Source organism: Crocuta crocuta, unplaced genomic scaffold (assembly GCF_008692635.1).
Source record: "Crocuta crocuta isolate KB4526 unplaced genomic scaffold, BGI_CrCroc_1.0 scaffold64, whole genome shotgun sequence".
Lineage (NCBI taxonomy): Eukaryota > Metazoa > Chordata > Mammalia > Carnivora > Hyaenidae > Crocuta > Crocuta crocuta.
In genome coordinates this window covers 3,737,365-3,749,585 of record NW_027530640.1, presented here as the reverse complement: position 1 = coordinate 3,749,585, position 12,221 = coordinate 3,737,365, and positions in this window count along the sequence as shown.

The following is a 12,221-nucleotide window of genomic DNA, read 5'->3' as shown; positions in this document are numbered from 1 at the left end:
TTCTGGCATTCTTATGTAAAGTGTTCAAAAAATACTTTTATTTGCCATATAGTGCTAACAAAAAATATATTTCCACACTCTCTGAAGAACCACATTTTAATGAAAATTACCCCAGAAATCTTGGAGATACTCCATGTATTTGTGACAATGAAAAATATTTCTTAAAGGCTGGATAAGCAAATGACACTAGGAGTTAAATAGTAATTCTGGCTAAGTTGCCACACACAGTACTGTGCAAAACAGTATGTCTTATACCAATATATTCTAACATTAAGTTTTTACGATTCTTCCAACTTCCTCTGTCTCTCTCCCTTGGTCAGTGCCCCCCCGGTACCAGGTAATCCTGCTATTTTCAGATTTGGATGAAATAACACAGTGCAGGGTATGGGACATCGCTATTTGAGTCACTGCTGAAAATCCAGATGATGCAGTCCGGAATCTTCGACCCCTTTGGGATAAATATTGAAAAATGGAAAATGGGAGAGAAGGATCTAGTCAGACAAATGTCTTTTTTTCTCTCTCCTACAGGCTACTCCACATTCAACTCTGTGTATTTCTTCTTGAGAAACCCAGCACTTGGCCACATGAACAAGGAGACCTCATCACTGTGGTGTATGTATCATATTATATCTTTTGTTTCATTTCCATTTTCTCTCACTTTCTATGCCTTGGGCTTGTATCTCCAAATTACTGCCAATATAATTACTGTCTCCAGTTCTGTTTTCCAGAAGACTTAGGCAAAGGCAGTACTGTAACTTCATAACAAAGATTATACATATAATTAAAATTATCCATCTAATTGGGATTTGGTAGTTACAGGAAAAACATAATGTGTCTTTATATAAATGTCTGTTACCTTAAAGTTTTTCCTTAGAAATTAAAATCTTTCAGGGGCATGGATGGCTCAAATCAGTTAAGCATCTGACTTTTGGTTTCAGCTGAGATCATGACTTCACAGCTCATGGGTTCAAGCCCCACAACGGGCTCTGCACTGTCAGCAGAGCTTGGGATTCTCTCTCTCTGTCTCTCTCAGCACCTCCTCTGCTCACTCGCTCCAAAAAAAGAATAAAAAATTTTAAAAATCGAAATTAAAATCTTTCTCATATTCTGAAATTTCAGGAAAGACTATTAATGAATTAAATATTAATTATGCTAAGGTATAATATTAAAATAGATTTCCAAGGTTTGATTCAGGGCACCAAGCCAAGTCAGAATTCTTCAGAATTTATGGACAGATAATAAAAATTATAAAGTACTATGATCATTCTGATGATGTTTTAGAGTGGTGGGGTTCCAGGGCCGATGGCCGAGAAAGAATTCTTGAGATATCTTTGGCACAATAAGGTGATTTTATTAAAGCACAGGTACGGGAACCATGGGCAGAAGGAGGTATACTGGAGTTGTGATGGGTGAAAACTCAGTCATGAGATCCTTCAGATAGATGTATGTCGCTGGGCCATAAGCTAGAAGTATGATTGACAATCTATATCTTGGGAAAGTAAAGATAAAGGAAGTTTCCAAAGGAAATTTTTTTATGTTTAAGGTAGACTTACAGGATGCTGGGAGATTGGGCTAAGAATACCTTTTACCCCTAGCAAAGGGTCATTGTCAAGGCAGCTGACACCCTAGAAGAAGGTCACTCTGCCCATTTCAAGGACTTGTCAATGGCCTGTACACAGTAAGGAAATTTAATTTTATTTAATTTTTCATGTGCCTTTGTTTCCCACATTAATTCAGTAAGAAGACAGAATAAGAGTTCCCAGAATAAAGTATAAATAGCAATCGTCTTCAGATAAAGTTTTTTCCACCTTCTAAACTTTTGGTTCCCTCACATGCATATTTGGACATATCTGACATGGTGAAGTAGTAAGTGAAAGGGGAATTAAAGAACTATTCTGCAGTGAAAAAAAAAAAATCCTTGTATGACTTCTTCTCTGAGTCAGGCTTGGTCTAAGAATGTCCTTGCTTCTATGAATTTGGAAATGCCATGAAGAAATGAAATCATCTAAAGTCTGTACAACCTATTGCCTCAGCTTTGGGGATTTTTATTTTTAGTTAGTGGCTCCAAATAAAAGAGGACTTATATATAAGGAGCATGTTTCATTTGACAGATAAGTAAACTGAAGCCTAAAGAGGTTAGATTATTTCCTTAAATTGTATCTTACCCAGAAGTCTCTATTTCATTATGCCACATGTAGTAAATGGTAAGTATAAAATGAGGGGTACAGGGGCGCCTGGGTGGCTTAGTCGGTTGAGCGTCCGACTTTCGCTTGGGTCGTGATCTCGCGGTTCGTGGGTTCGAGCCCCGCATCGGGCTCTGTGCTGACTGCCAGCTCAGAGCCTGGAGCCTGTTTCAGTCTGTAACTCCCTCTCTCTCTGACCCTCCCCTGCTCACGCTGTCTCTCTCTGTCTCTCATAGAAATAAATAAAACATTAAAAAAAAAAAGAAAAGTTTAAAAAAAATAAAAAATAAAAAAATAAAATAAAATGAGGGGTACANTGTGGGGATGAGCACTGAGTGTTATGTGGAAACTAATTTGACAATAAACTATTTGTAAAAAAAAAAAAAATGAGGGGTACAAATAAAAATTTTCTAATATTTAACTTAATTCTATTGGAGAAGTCACAAATGTTTGCAGACACTTGGCAAAAGATCAGTTTTGATAATTTTCTTTAAAGTGTAATAGTTATCCTGAGTATGGGATATTTTCCTAATGAGACCTCACTGTTCTTTTTTAGTTTTTTATTTTAGAGAGAGAGAGAGAGAACAAGTTGGGGAGAGAGGCAGGGGGTGAGAGAGATAGAGAGAGAGGGAGAAACTGAAGGAGGTTCTATGCCCAGCGCAGAGCCCGATGCAGGGTTGATCCCACAATCCGGGGATCAAAACCTGGGCTAAAATAAAGAGTGGGACGCTCAACCCACTGAGCCACCCTGCTGCCCCAGACCTCACTGTTTTTCTAAGATATTATTAGTTGGAAATGATTCTGAAAACTATGGTTTCATTTAACCTAACTTTTGTGCTGCAATGCCAAGACACAAATCTATAGACAAAGACCACAGAAAGTGAGTCTTCATATATTGTCACAGTTTAAGGGTAAGTCCAATGTTTGTGAAAATACAATTTCAAATACCTTACTATTCAACCAATAGTCCTGGGATGAGCAGTACAGGTATCAGCTGAAAGCTTGCTAGAAATGTAGAAATTAAGGCTTACTCCTACCTACTATACTAGAAGACCATTTTAACCAGGTCCCCCAAAAGAGACTATACAGAAATGTTAGGTCCAGCTACAATCAAGAGAAGCATGAACCCAATAAATTGCCCACTTTAACTTTCACTGAAACCAAGAGGATATGAAAAACTGGCTTCCAGTTTGTTTTATTTTCTCTGTATATTTATGTATACACACACAAATATAATGTAAAATTTTTAATATAAAATTTACATATGAACACTTTATATATAAAAAGCTAATATATATATCACATATATAGCTATGTGTATTATATCTCTCTCTACATGGAAGCAATATACTTATATCTATAAATATATGAGAGAATGAGATTTATTGGAAGGGAATAGCTCATGCAACTATGGAGGCTGAGAAGCTGTAAGATCTGTAAGAACTGGAAACCCAAGACACCCAGTAGACCCAAAGGTATAGTTCCGGTCTGAAAGACAGCAGGCTCACGACCCAGCGAGAGTTGATGTCTCAGTCCGTGTCTGAAGGCCAGAAAACACCAACATCCCTGCTCAAGCAGTCAGGGAGGGAGAAAATTCCCTCTTAACTAGGCCTTTTTCTCTCTTCAGTCCCTTTTTCTCTTCAATCCCTTTCAAAGGATTGGATGAAGTCTTCCACATTAGAGAAGGCAAACTGCTCTACTCAGTCTAACCAATTCTAATGTTAATTTTATCCAGAGACACCTACAGAGACACGCTCAAGATAATGTTTGACCAAATATTGGGGACTCACTGGCCAGACACAGAAAACAGACCCATGAAATTAACCATCACATCTGGTCGGGTCCAGAATTAAATGATGGTAGCTCCACCAGAGAGTGTTCAAATGTAAATCACCAAAAAAATAGACTAAACGCAGATCTGGAATTAAGAAAGCAGTCCTCATGGGGTCAAGGCAGATTCATTTCCTGGTCCTTCATACAATTTTCATTGTGTTTTAAAAATGATTCCTTCAGGGGCGCCTGGGTGGCTTAGTCGGTTAAGCGTCCGACTTTCGCTTAGGTCATGATCTCGCGGTTCGTGGGTTCAGGCCCCGCGTCGGGCTCTGTGCTGACTGCCAGCTCAGAGCCTGGAGCCTGTTTCAGTCTGTGAGTCCCTCTCTCTCTGACCCTCCCCTGCTCACGCTGTCTCTCTCTCTCCTAGAAATAAATAAAACATAAAAAAACAAAACAAAACAAAAAAAATGATTCCTTCAGATCTAAAACAGATTCCAAATTAAATGCCTACAAGAAGGTAATTCAAGTGTAAAAAGCAGAGCATGTGTAAAAAAAAAAAATAATTCCAACTACCAGAAATAGATTTAATCTCAGAGTTAACATTTAGCAAAATAAAATGAGAGTAATACTGTACGAAAAGAGAAAAAGAAAGTAATACTGGACATTACAGTTTAAATTACAGCAATATTTAATTCTTAAATTTTTCTTTCCTGACATGTTACTGCTTTGACTTGTAATCTGAAATCTGATGTATTTCTATTGCACCAAGCTATTAAAATCAGGAATTATTTTAGTTTTTCATCCTTTAACTTGGTGCAGTATTTATTTTTAAGTAGTTTTTACTTGAAAAAAGTGGTACACAAAAATAGGTACTTACGAGCATGGATAATATTTTGTAGCATGATTTATATTTTTATAGATATGACTACTAAGGTATTTTAGAATTCTGGTTTCTAATATTATCCCATTTCATTTCAATATTATGTAGTCCTATAATTCAATAATATCCTTTAGTAGTTCTGTAGTCACACTTTCAAATTTATGAGAGAAAAGTGAACTGGAAAATTATAGTTTATTTTCGTAAAGTTTGTAAGGAAAGGAAATTTTTTTGAAAACTGATCTTCAACCCCCAAATTTTTGGAATGCAACTCAGGCGATTACTTTCATTTTGAAAACCAACTTGGGCTGATGGAGGCAAACCAGTCTCTGCCCTGCAAAGAATTTTCCAGAATCACAATTTCACAACAAATAAGCAAATCAAAGCATACAACAGTATAAATTCTTTTTAAAGACCTTGCTAAGAAATAATCAAAGGATTTCAAGAAGTTAAAATGTTCATCCAAAAGGTTTTGATCCCGTCTTCATTGGTTAGCTGATTTCAAATGTTTTAAAATTTCCATAGAAGGATTCACATTTAGCACCACTTCTTAAGAAAACCACCTAACCTCAGTTGAACAGAGCCAACCACCATACTGGGATCGCAGTTCATCAATCAAGACTGAACTGTCTCCAGTTCCAGCCAGGAAAACACATCTAAGGTAACAGTGTCTGTTCTCATGTAGCATATATATCCGTTTTCTTCCATACCAAAAGAACCCTGATTTTTTCCTAGAAAATCCAAGTGTTCACGCATCTCAGGGGAAAGTGACCCAACTCAGGCCCAGGACAGGCTTCACTGGTGTACATAAAATTCCTCTTTCCAGTGATTGTTTTTCCTCCATCTGGATATTAACATTTTAAGTAAATGTGTTCAGCACCTCATCAATCAGACATCTTGCTAAAGCCTGAATATAAAATTTACATTGAGAAGGAGTGCATGGGTGGCTCCGTCATTAAGCTTCCAACTCTTGATATCAGCCCAGGTTATGATCTCACAGTTCGTGAGATGGGAACTGTAACAGGCTCTGTGCTGACGATGTGGAGCCTGCTTGAGGTTCTCTCCCTCTCTTTCTCTCTTTCCCTCTCCCCTCCCACTCGCTTTTCCCCCTTTATCCCTCCTCCATGCCTGCTCACATGCACATGCATGCTGTCTCTCTCTCAAAATAAATAAATAAACATTTATAAAATATTGACGCTGAGGATATGAGTATATGGTCCTTAATGATACAATGAAGTTTTTATTCCATCAGTCCTAAAACCCTCCCTTTCTCTTCAATTTCTGCTTATGAAACTGTTAATTTTCCTTTTCTTTAATGCTTATGTATATATTTTTAAGAGAGAGAGAGCGAGAGAGAGAGAGTGAGAGCACAAGCAGGGGAGGGGCAGAGGAAGAGGGAGAGACAGAATCCCAAGCAGGCTCAGCACTATCAGTGTGGAGCCCCACACGGAGCTCAAACTCATAAAATACGAGCTCATGACCTGAGCCCACACCAAGAGTCAAACACTTAACTGACTGAATCATGCAGGTGCCCCAATTTTCCTATGTTAAGCCAATCTGAGTTGGAACCTCATTCCTTGCACTGACAGAACCTTATATAATTAATACATGAAGGCTTTCACTTTCAACTTTTTTTTTTTTTTTAAGTAAGCTGTATGCCCAATGTAGGGCTTGAACTCATGACCCTGAGATCAAGACTCACATGCTCTAATGACTAATACAGGCAGGCACACCACTTTGAACTTCTGAATACAATTCCATTGTGTAGAATGATGCAATGAACTTATGTTCGTGCGATATCACCATATGCTGTCTCCTTTTATTTTCTCTAAGAGATCCAGGGTCAGAAGGACCATTCCTCAACTGTACGATACGTAGGCACTGTTAACAATTTTGACCAGTCTGTGTTAAAATTTATAAGATGCTTTTCAAAACAAAAATATCATGTTTTTCATGCAGTGCTTGTCATGGGCATTATGCCCAAATGTTTTTGATCATGCAGAGTCCTATCAAAACATTATCTAGGTAGAATTATTTACATCTGTATTCTCAACACCTGCCAAGGAATAATACCACCAATAATTTCGCTCTTTTCATGCAATTGTTCTGGAAATTATCAGCTAAATCAACATGCTGATGAGTAGCATTTCTGGTAAGAATTAATTTAGAAAACATCATCTGTGGTCTTAGGTTCACCACTTTTCCTGCATTCATAGATACTTTCATCTGCCAGAGGTTTTAAAAACCTAGACAGTATTTTTATTAAGACATAAGTGTATTCCACACAGCAGTAGTTATTTTTTTCACATACTGAAAAAAAAGTAAAGCGTGTTAAAACTATGGTCTTTTATATCCTGGGCACTAAGATTTTTTTTTAATTTTCAAAACTTTTAATTCTGACCAAAGTAATCATGTTTCATAACAACATCTTTATATTTTTCTGACACAGACACATTTGGTTTATATACAAACACGTAGCATTCCCTTCCATTCTAGTAAAAACTACGTGATTCCCATTTTTCTTTAAAAATTATATTGCCCTCTCATCTTTATTTCCTAATTTCGAGAGAGAAATATTTCTCCTGACTCCACTATAAGAAAACAAGAGCACAAGCACAGTGATAAATGGCAATTGACACTTTGTTTCATTGTCAAAGAAAAAACAGGAACTGGTAGAGACTGGAGAGAACCAGAGAGGGCATGACCCAAGTGAAATGAGCTGTGGCTATTCAGCACCAACTAATTTGTGTCACACTGGAAGGTGACCCAAGAGTTGCCAAAGTCTGATTTTTCAGTAGAAATTGAAATTTTGTGTGTATGAATCCCCCAGTTTTAGATGATGGAACCAATTTACACTTGAAAAGCCCTCTTTGGACCAACATTGTGCAAACCATAAAACACATCTGAGGACCAGGTATAAACTTCAAGTTACAAGTAGGAAACCACTGATCTAAATGTTAATAAGTGAGTATACAAATTCATCAGGGAATATCAAATATATATCAGTATCTAAAATATATCAAGAACTTACAAAACTCAACACCAAAAAAACCAAATAAACTAATTTAAAAATGGGTAGAAGACATGAACAGATATTTCTCCATAGGAGACATACAAATGGTCAAGAGACACATGAAAAGATTCTCAATAAGACCTAGCAACAGGGAAATGCAAATCAATACCACAATGAAGATACCACCTTACACGCGTCAGAACGGCTGAAATCAAAAACACAAGAAACAACAAGTACTGGAGTGGATGTGGAGAAAAAGAAACCCTCATGCACTTTTGGTGGGAAAGCAAACTGATGTACCCACTGTGGAAAACAGTACGGAGGTTACAGTAATTCCACTACTAGGTATTCACCCAAAGACTACAAAAACACTAATCGGAAGGGATATATGCAACTCGGTGGCCACTGTAGCATTATTTATAATAGTCAAAATATGGAAGTAACTCAAATGTCCATTGATAGACAAACGGATAAAGATGTAGTATATACAATCAAAAATTATGCAGCCATAAGAAAGAATGAAATCTTGCCATGTGCAACAACATGGAAGGTTCTAGAGGTATAATACTAAGTGAAGTAGATCAGTCAGAGAAAGACAATTATCAAATGAATTCACTCATATGTGGAATTTAAGAAAGAAACAAACAAAAAAGAAACAAACCAAAAAACCCAGAATATTAACTATAGAGAACGAACTGTTGGTTAGCAGAGGGGAGGGGAGGGGAGGATGGGAGGAGTAGGTGAAGGGCAATAAAAGTACATTTACCATGAGGAGTACTAAGTAAAATGTAGAGTTGCCTAGTCACTGTATTGTATACCTGAAATGAATGTAATACTGTTAAGTATACTAGAAAGAATTAATGAAAGAAAGATAGAAAGAGATAAAGAAAGTTAGGAGGGAAGGAAGAAACGGGGAAGAGAGGGAGAGGGAGAGGGAGGGAAGGGAAGGGAAGGGAAGGGAAGGGAAGGAAAAGAAGGGAGGGAGGGAGAGAGAGAGGGTTGGGGAGAGGGGGAGGGAGGGAGGGAGAGAGAGAAAGAGAGAGAGAGAGAGAGAAAGAAAGACTGATTCATCAAGGAGCTGTTACCAGAGAACCACCAACAAGCTATGAGCTAAGAAGCTTCAAGATTAGAGCCTCTTTTTAAAATGTAAACTTACCTTTTACTTTTCTATTAGATATTCATGCAGTTTGAGGGGTAAGAGGGTAACAAAAGCTTTTCTATGAAAAACAGGAGTCCTCCATCAAAAGAAAGCTAGAGTAGCCAAACTTAATCAGATAAACTAGATTTTAAACCAAAGACTGTAAGAGGTAAAGAACAGATAATAACAAAGAGGCCTATCCAACAAGAAGATCAAACTATTGTAAATATTTATGCTTCCAATTTGGAAGCACCCAAATATAAAAAAGAATTAATAAAAAACATAAAGCAGCCCACTGGTAATAATACAATAATAGTAGGGTCCTTTAACACCCCACTTACAGCAATGCACATACCATCTGAGCAAAAAATCAACAAGGAAACAATGACTTTGAATGACACACTGGACCAGATGGACTTGACAGATATATTCAAAACATTTCATCCTAAAGCAGCAAAATACACATTTTTTTTTCAAGTGCATGTGGAACATTCTTCAGAAAAGACTGCACACTAGGTCAGAAATCAGTGATAAGTACAAAAAGAAGGAAATGATACCATGCCTATTTTCTGACCACAATGCTGTGAAACTTGAAGTCAACTCAAGAAAATATTTGGAAAGACCACAAATACATGGAGGTTAAAGAATAAGTCACTGAAGAATAAATGGGTCAAGGAGGAAATTAAAGAAAACAATTTTTATTTATTATAAAAATTTTTTTTACTGTTTTTTTTTTATTTCTGAGAGAGAGAGAGAGACAGCGTGAGCAGGGGAGGGTCAGAGAGAGAGAGCGAGAGAGAGAGAGATACAGAATCCGCAACAGGCTCCAGGCTCTGAGCTGGCTGTCAGCACAGAGCCTGATGTGGGGCTTGAACCCACGAACCATGAGATCATGACCTGAGCCAAAGTCAGACGCTTAACTGACTGACCACCCAGGCACCCCAAAGAAAAAAATTTTTTTAAATACCTGGAAACAAATGAAAACATGACAGTCCAAAACCTTTAGAATGCAGTCTTAAGAGGGATGTATTTAGCAATCCAAGCCCAATTTAAAAAGAAAAATCTCAAATAAGCAACCTAAACTTACTTTTAAGAGAGCTAGAAAAAGAACAAATGAAGCCTAAATCCAGAAGAAGAAAAATAACAAAAAATTAGAGCAGAAATAAATGATATAGAAACAAGCAAAAACAGTACAACAGATTAATGAAACCAGGAGCTGGTTCTTTGAAAAAATTTAATATAATTAATAAACCTCTAGCCAAATTTACCAAAACAAAAAAAGACCCGAATAAACAAAATCACTAATTAGAGAGGAGAAATAACAATCAACACCACAAAAACACAATTATAAGAAAATATTATGAAAAATTATACAAGTGGATAATCTGTAAGAAATGGATGAATTCCCAGAAACATATGAAGTACCAAACTTGAAACAGGAAGAAACAGAAAACTAAATAGATCAACAACCAGCAAAGACATTGAATAGGTAATTAAAAATCTCCCAACAAACAAAAGTCTGGGCCAAGATGACTTCACAGGGGAATTCTATCAAATTCTATTTATTTAAAGAAGAGTTAAAGGAGGGCATGAGGTAGCTCAGTCAGTTAAGTGTCTGACTCTCAATTTTGACTCAGGTCATGATCTCAGGGTCATGGGATTGAGCCCCACATGGGGCTCTGTGATGACAGCTTGGAGTCTGCTTGAGTTTCTTTCTCTCTCTCTCTCTTTCTGCCCCTCCCCCACTCATGGTCTCTCTCTTCCCTCCCTCTCTCTCTCTCCATAAATAAACATTTAAAAAATGGAAGGATTAATACCTATTCTTCTCAAACCATTATGAAAAATAGAAAAAGAAGGGAAACTTCCAAACATATTCTCTGAGGCCAGCATTTCCCTGATTTCAAAATCAGAGAAAGACTCCACTAAAAAAGAGAACTATAGGACAATATCCCTGATGAACACGGAAGCAAAAATTGTCAACAAAATACTAGCCAACTGAATCCAACAGTACATTAAAAAAATCATTCACCACAGTCAAATGGGATTTTTTTTCCTGAGCTGAAAAGGTGGTTCAATATTCAATCAACCCATGTGAAATACCACATTAATAAAAGAAAGGGTAAGAATCATATGGACCCTTCAGTAGATCCAGGAAAAGCATGTGGCAAAGTACAATATCCATTCATGATAAAATCCTGAACAAAGTAGGTTTAGAGGGAACATACCTCAACATCATAAAGGCCATATAACATACCCCACAGCTGATACCATTCTCAATGGGGACCAAATGAGAGCTTGCCCTTTAAGGTCAGGAACAAGATAGGGATGCCCACTCTCCAGAATGTTATTTAATGTAGTCCTGGAAGTCCTAGCCTCAGCAATTAGATAGCAAAAAGATATAAAGGGCATTCAAACTGGCAAAGAAGAAGTCCAACTTTCATTATTTGCAAACAACATGATACAAAGACCAACAAAACTTTGCTAGAACTGATAAACAAATTCACTAAAGTCAGAGGATACAAAATCAAAGTACAGAAATCTGTTGCATTTCTATACACCAATAATGAAGCAACAGAAAGAGAAAGTGAGGATTCAATCTCACAATTGCACCAAAAACAATAAAATACCTAGGAATAAACGTAAACAAAGAGGAAAGAGAGCTATACTCTGAAAACTGTACAACACAGATGAAAGAGAGTGAAGAGGACACAAAGAAATGGAAAAGCACTCAATACTCATGAACTGGAAGAACAAATATTATTAAAATGTCCATACTACCCAAAGCAAACTACAATAAATCTCTATCAAAATATTACCAGCATTTTTCACAGAACTAGAACAAACAATCCAAAAATTTTCATGGAAGCACAAAAGACCTTGGAGAGCCAAAGCAATACTGAAAAAGAAAAGCGAAGCTGGAGGCATCATAATTCTGGACTTCAAGTTATATTACAAAGCTGTAATGATCAAGACAGTAGGGTACTGGCACAAAAACGGACACATAAGATCTTTGGAACAGAAAAGAAAATCCAGAAATGAACCCACAACTATATGGTCAACTAATCTTTGAAAACCAAGAAAGAACAGCCAATGGAAAAAGACCGTCTCTTCAACAAATGGTGTTGGGAAAACTGGACAGCAGCATACAAAAGAAATAAACTGGACCACTTTCTTACACCATAAGAAAAATAAATTTGAAACGGATGAAAGACCTAATATGTTAAGACAGGAAACCAT